This window comes from Nicotiana sylvestris, chromosome 4, assembly GCF_000393655.2.
Source record: "Nicotiana sylvestris chromosome 4, ASM39365v2, whole genome shotgun sequence".
NCBI lineage: Eukaryota > Viridiplantae > Streptophyta > Magnoliopsida > Solanales > Solanaceae > Nicotiana > Nicotiana sylvestris.
The window spans coordinates 70,511,508-70,519,894 of NC_091060.1; positions in this window are offsets into that span (position 1 = coordinate 70,511,508).

Here is an 8,387-nt window from a genome sequence, read left to right on the forward strand (position 1 = left end):
TGGGATATCCATGAATCATATGATTTCTAAGTGCTAATACTGTCTGAATTGGTAAATAACATAACATGCTTCCTGATGCTTGTTAATTGAAATGTGTACGTACTCTCTAGTTTGTGCTGATTCTTTAGTGCTGCACAAGGCTTTTTGAGCCTATCTCAATATTCTCCTCTAAATTGAAATAAACTACTGTTAGCTTAGATGTATGCCTATAATATTGACCCCAAGTGACATGTCTCTTGAACTCTTCTAATGTTGTGACCATGTTCAACATGCTAAATTCTTTCCCATGTCGAATAATTGCTTAATCACGAACCTGTATTGTTAGTTTTCCCTGCTAAACTTACCATTTTAGTATTGAGCTCTGCTGATTCTCCTAGCTTTCATGTTCAGACCCCTTGTATTAGAGTACCCTAGGCTAGTCCTGGCCATATCTGTTTGAAACCTCATTCAGAATAGTTTTACAATCTCTTGATGGTCAATCCTGTCACCTTGGCTTCTAAAAATGCAAGTACAAATAAATATCCTTACTTACATACCTCCATATCCTTGTGTTCGTAGGGTTACTTCTTAACTCAAATTTTGATTGTCTCCCTAGTGACACTCTCTTTTATTTCCGTAAAACATAAACCGTACCTTTAACTACCCAACTCCTAATTAAAATGTTTTCAAGGATTGCGATCTCGTATCTGCGAGACTAGATTCCCTATGCTGGGGTTCACTACGTTTATCTTGCATGACCTATTGATTTGATCACAACCTCTTGTCTAGCCATAACTAGGCTCTTCCTGAATCAACTACAAACTACTCGTTGGTTCATTCTCATATCAATATTTTGTTAACCCTTCTTGGGTTATGTCTTTTGTCTTAACTTACCTCTTGCACTGGCTCCTTATGTATCAAATGTTCATTCGCTCTTATTTATCAATAACATCTTGTGCTCGGACCCTTACTACCTCTCCCTGACGTCGTGCTTACATAATGTTGGAGTCGTATCAGATCTGTACGATCTGAATAAATGCAATCTCATTGCTTTTGCCTTTTTACCGCATTCTTCCTTTACTATTCCATAGTTACCTCTTCATCTTTGGCGTTTTTTTTCACATCATCACTGCTATCTTACTCGCTTTGCAGTAACCCTTCTGAATTCCTTATGCACGAGGGTGAAACCTAGTGTAACTGGCACATTTAGTTCCTTAAGCTTAACTCTGCTCACAGTGCTTGCTTTAGGAAAGTTTCTTCCTGAATGACCTTTAAAGGTTATTCTTCTTTTGTTCATTCTATTATTACCGGAACGTGATTTCTGAATTCTCACGATGCCAACTATTATCAAATCCTTCGGTCCCTAATTCACATTCAGTTTATCTTGTTCACTAGCCCATGCTAGTTTATACTACTCCTGGGGTCTAACTTCTCCTTCTGGTAATCACGTTGGAGTCACAAACTCATTTCTTGAAATGAGGATATGACTTTTGGTTTAAAGTCTTTTATTGTCTCAAGGAATGTTAACTCTTGTCTTTCACTTCACTTGACTATAGACTCTTTCATCTTTTCATCTTTTGATTTACCGTTATCACCCATTCATCACATCTTACTCATAATGCTTCATTTACTCTCTTCTTATTCTACTGCTAATATTTTTGTCTATCACCTTATTCTGAAAACTTCAACAAAGCATTCTTTCACTTTTATCTCCCCTTTCTCCATCCACTCGCTCTTCAGGTCGCCTAACATTCTCTCTTTACTAGGGACGGTAGCCATACAGAGGTAAATATGTATCCCTTTTAGGATTCGAGTGCCAATCTTCTACATTTTTTGAACATTCTAGTATTCGTATAACTATTCTAGAGTGCACCATCTAGGTGTCTCACAAGGAGAACTATTACCATGTTTGCAATATCTTTCGGGAACGTTAGCTAACACTAACAATTCATCAACCATTTTCTATTACTCTAACTTGAGCTGGATCCTGATATCCCATCCATCTCTTAACTTATATATGTTAGCTCCCATAGGGAATAACTAAGATGGGATTGGTCAATTGTATATATCTCTGTTACTGGTGAAAGTAACTCAGAATGCTTATATTTCTCTACTTGAATTGTAAATACTGATATTCTTCACTAACTAGGTACCTCATACCCTTCTTCACCTTACTTCTTTTACTTGTTGAAACTTGCATCTACCTTCTGATTCTCTCATTGCATTTTACCATATGGGTGGATAGATATTGTCACGCCCCAACCTCGAGAGGCGCGGCCGGTGCTCAATAGAGTGAACCCAACTGAGCAAGCCTTTTTGGACACCTTCTACCGAACTCCCTATGATCAAGAAACCATGCTTTCATTTAATTAGACAGTAGGAAAGATCGTACATATATCATTGATATTTCATTTTATATTACAAACCTTAAACATAGTTATGTTCCCAAAATTCATAAAGTTATAGTTTTAGAAGTACAAGAGTTTAGAATTACAACAGAGTCCAGTGACCCATCCAACGCCGGTACATAACCCACACAAATATCTACAGAGCCTCTAAAGATACACAATACAGTTATGATAATGCCGAAAATAAGGCCTCGGCTATACCTCAAAAAGTAGTAATTTATAACAAAAGATATACTACATAACCCTAGGAAGAAAAGGGGCTCACCGAGATTGCTGAGAGGAGGATGCTCCACTACCTGCGATCGGCACTGTCTGATATGGAACCACCTACTTCCATTCAAAGATAGCGCTCCCGTCAAAAGGGACGTTAGTACCATGGAATCGTACTAGTATGTATAACTAAACACCATCTCATTAGAAAGAATAACCATACAAGAATAAAGAAGTCATAAGGATCAACAAAAACTTTAGACAATCACCACATCATCAAATAAGGATCACATAGCTTTCACAGACCCATAGTTTTAGGTTGGGACATTTAATACTGTTACATCTTTAATCACAATACCACCGCTTTCTTGCACGGAGTCCGACAACGACCCGATATGCTAGGTTGCCTCATTGAGACATGTACCCCAGTCACAATTTCATTCTCACTTTCCGGTTTCAATATCAGCACAATACCACCATGTGTGAAGCATGACATCCGATCACAGCCCGATCGGCTAGGCCGTCTTACCAAGACGTTTTTCCTTTTCCATCAATCATCTAATTTCAATCTTTATTTCACATATATCAGTTCATCGGCACTTGGGGCTACAATTATCACATCATACTTGGCACTAGGCCATGTTTCACAACACAAACTCTTTTTCCCCACATTTCACATTATTTCCACTTTCAACATTAACCTTGTAATTTAAGATAATAGGCACATACAAGAGCAATTCAAGTTGTAAGCATAGAGAGAATTTCACATAGTTTGCCATAACAATCTCAATTTAAACTTGACTTTAAATCTAGGCATTTTAGCACATAGTTCACATTCTTTACACATCCTCAATTTACCAAGAATAGCATATTGAGCACATTGAGACACACCTTTCACATATATTCTTGCAACACCATTTCACTTGAAATAACAAGTACTACATCAATCAATTTTCGGACTTACAACATTTACATGGACACCATGGGACTCAATTTCTAAGAAGAGGGGGTTTTAGCCATACATATCTCAATAGAGCTTTCCTTAAATTCTTACAATAATTTCGAAACTCCTAGCAACTTCGATCTATTTTATGAGAATTATAGGTTGAACCAAGAATTAGAGGAATAATCAAGATTCTAGCCCATTTGGGCACATTATCAAGCACTAAGTGTGCATTATGATTTTAGGACCTTTTTGGTGAGATATTCTATCATCCTACACCCCATTTATTACATTTTTAGCCCATAGTCTCCCCATACCCTTTTATCACACATGCATGCAAGAAAATCCATCCTTATACCCATGAACCCACTTGTTAATTACCTATTCTAGTATGAATTTCGAAATCAAAGGTTAGGGTACAAGTTCTTACCTCTTAGGATGAAGCCTTAGCAACTTTAATTGATAATCTTCAAAGATTTGGGCAAGGATTGAGTAGAGACTTGGTTAGGATCACTTTCTCCCTCTAGAACTCTTTCTCTCACTCTAAATATAGTAGAAAATGGCACAAAAGAGTCTAATGGGATATTTTTAATGGAATAGGGTCGGGTTTTAAAAGTTGAAAATACGAGCCCCGACTCAATCTGCGGTTGCATATGCGACCGCATAACTGATATGCGGCCCGCAAAAGGGACTGTAGAGGTAGCCTTCAAGACTTGAATATTCTACCCAGGTATGCAACCGATACCGCATTGCTATTATATGGCCACATAGTTGTCCTCAAATCGCATAATTGACTGCATAGTTGTCCTCAAATTAGACAACATTCTGTCTTACTCTGCGGTAGTTATGCTCCCCGCATTGGTATTATATGGCCGCATAACGGGCCATAGAAACATGCTCTTCTGAAAAATATTTTTCCTTAACTTTTTAATGTACAGATCAATACGACATGACCATTGTACACTCAAAATATAGGCCGACAAGGTCATACAAGTATCTATTTATATGGCATCTGTCTACAAGCCTCTAAGAGTACATAAAAGTCATAAAGGTCAGTATAGTGCCCCACCATACCAATCAATACATGTCTAAAGCATACTGGCAAAATAGGAAACTCCGGAGCAAGTGGAGTACACCAACACACCTTCCGCTAAGCTGATAGCCTACTAGGAGGACTCTTAACCTGTCTATCGAGACCTGCGGGCATGAAACGTAACATCCTAAGGAAAAAGGGATGTTGTTATGAATAAAGTACTGAGTATGTATAGCAGGAAAGAACAAATAAGAACAATAATATAAAGAGAGAGAGATAAGATACAACATGTAACATCTTAGTGCTTCTGAGGGTGACTAACACAAAATTCATGACACATATATATAAATATACTTTTAAAAACATACACCTCTGTAGGAATCATCATCATCATATCGTATCGCCCTCGAAGAGTACTCGGTAAAAATGTACCTGGGCATCATAAGGCTCGATAGAATCTTACCTGGCCACGTGGAGCTCGGTAAACCCAACTGATCAGTGGTTGAAAAATAGGTGTCATACCCGACTGACTATAGTGTGGCTTGATAGAGTAAAATAGATACATATATATAATGTTTGATGGAATCATGGAATCATGTGCTAAACCTTTCAGAGTGGCTTAACGTTATCGTACCTTTGATTCACATTATGGACATCCATACCATCAATATGAACCTCAATAAGATTCAATAATCATACATGCTTGCTTAGATTAACTTAATAATGAAAGAACAACATGGACAATCTTAGTTGCTAGGAGTAGATCTGTTATTAAATAACGTATTGTTTATGTTTATTTCACTATAGGTCATGCCAAAAGAAAGAAGAAATTTCCTTAACATACCTTTGCAATCATCTCTCCAATCGTCAACCAAGCTCAGTTTGATCTTCTTATGTCTACAATGTGTAAACAGACTTCATCATCATCATAAGCGTTGTAACTCTCATATTTTGAAACCAATGTTCTACAAGAAACCAGATAGAACTTTCCCAATTTTTACTACATCCCATAAGTTATTAAAGGTCACAAAATAGCCCAAACAACAAGAAGTAGCTATATGGAACACAACCAGCACAATAACACGTCGAGTGGCATGCTCGGTTCATATCTAATAACACTATATTTTGAATCATTTCCCTCTCATTTATATTAAGGAAAATGTTAATAATAACAAAACAATATATTCAGGTTATTCCATAAATGTTCAAGCCATAAAACACTGCAAGAACACCTCCCAAACATTCCAACAATCAACAACATTGCAAACAAGCCTTCGATCGATATCTTACAAGTTCTAGCTTCAACAACTTAGCCGTAACTTGGATAATCTTAAATAAATGTAGAGTAAGATATTCCTTACATTTAGATAGATAGAAAAACTCCAAATTTGAGCTTAGTTCACCACGAAATATCATTCCAACGTAGCTACAAGAACAAGGAAGCGAAACAAGCAATTAATTCTGGTTTCTCGGCACTAGAGTCACTTTGGAAAACATGAAATCACCATGGGTTGATATAAAAACCTTGGGATAGTATTTTACAGAACATAAACCACTTTAAACAACTCCCTAAATGAGTTGGAACCACACAAAAATCAGCAACCACAAGAAGAACAAGAAACTCACTAGCGCCACAGGATTCCCAACGCTTGATTTGTGTTGTTTGCCCTTAGTTTGGGTCTTGGATCATGAGAGAACTTTGAGAGAAAGTTTTTAGGTGTCTAGATTCTGAGGACAGTGCAAAATAATGAGTTAAAATGGGCTTTAGGAATCACATGTATATATCAAGTTATCTCAACCACCTAAGTGGGTCCCCAGGAAGCTACTTGCGCAGTCTTGCAAAAATTCAAATATGTCTCTACTCTGATATCGTGTTGATGAACGGTTTGGAAACTAGACTTGTAGACCTTACATTTGACAGGTGTATCACCCCGTAATTCTAAGTATATCGAGAGAAAATCTTTGCTACATTTGATTTAATTTTCAGCACATTTATGAATGTAACTTCTGATGACCTTAGCCAACTTTTGTTCCATAACTTGCTTGACTTCAAAACTCAACATACGACTATCATATGCCTATAATAAATAATAACATAACCTCCTTATCATGTTAAGAATCCTAGTATCACCCCAAAAGTACATGTTATAATATTCATATCTTGTCGACTTCCGACGAAACTTATTTTCTTCAATTCGTTTAACTTCTAAGCCTTCCAACCTTCTTGGTACTTGTTATTCATGATCTTAAAAATTTGTAACCTCCAAGATAACACAATTAACTCAATTTATATACTTCCAAATATAATCTCATTTCTGAGCTTACATCAATTGACTTACGACGTATTCGCACGTATAAAAACATGGGGTGTAACACAGACAATCTTTCGGATGTAGATCTTAGCCAACTACTCTGATGTGTAAGAAGTTATGGATGGAATGAAATGTGCATAGTTGGTTAGTCTATCCGCAATCATCCAAGCTATCTCAAATCTCTTCAATGTCTAGGGCAAACCTACCACAAAGTCCATAGTAATTTGCTCCCACTTCCACTGTGATATCTCGATCTTCTAAAGGGACCCACTAGGTGTCTGATGCTCATACGTGACCTGCTAAAAATTCAAACACCGAGCAACATATCCAACAATGTCTTTCTTTATCCTCCGCGACCAATAGTGCAACCTCAAATCATATACATCTTCGCAACACCTTGGTGTATAGAATACTGCGAACTATGAACCTCCTCAAGGGTCAACTCTCTCAACCCATCCATATTAGGAATACAAATCTAACCCCGAAGCCACAATACCCCATCATCACTAATAGTTACCTCCTTGGAACCACCTCGCTACACTATGTCCCTAAGGACAAGAAAATAGGGATTGTCATACTGACGAGCCTTGATTCTCTCAAACAAGGACGACAGAGATACAACATAAGAGAGAACTCTACTAGGCTCCGATATATCCAATCTCACGAACCTATTGGCCAAATCCAGAACATCCATGGCAAAACTCCTCTCCACGGCTAAAATAAAAGCAAGACTACCGTTACTCTTCGTCTTTCTAATAAAGGCATTGGCAACCACATTGGCCTTTCCCGAATGATAAAGAATGGTGATATCATAGTCCTTCAATATATCTAACCACCCCCGGTACCTCAAGTTCAAATCCTTTAGCGTAAATACATGCTGAAGACTCTGGCGATCCATATACACGTCACCAGATAAGCCATATAAGTAGTACCTCAAAATTTTAAGCGCGTGTACGATAGCTGGTAACTCCAAATCATGCAATGGATAGTTCTTCTCACGGGGCTTCAACTAACGCGAAGCATAGGCAATCACCCTACCATCCTACATCAACACACATATGATACAAACCCGTAAAGCATCACAACAGACTATATGTAAACCTGATCACAGAGGAAAAACCAGAACAATAGATGTAGTCAAGGCAGTCTTGATCTTCTGAAAGTTCTTCTCACACTTGTCAGACTACCTAAATGGGGCATCCTTCTGAGCCAACTTAGTTAATGGGGTTGCAATAAATGAAAACTCCCCCACAAAGCGATGATAATACCCAACCAACCCTGGGAAACTCCGGATCTCTATAGCAGTAGAAGGTCTGGGAAAAATCTAAACTGACTCAATCTTCTTCAGATCCACCTTAATTCCCTCAGTGAACAGCATGTGGCCCAAAATTTCCATTGAATATAACCAAAACTCGCACTTTGAGAACTTAGCATAAAACATCTTCTCCCTTACAGTCTGAAGCATAGTCCTCAAGTACTGCCCGTGCTCCTCTCCAATACAG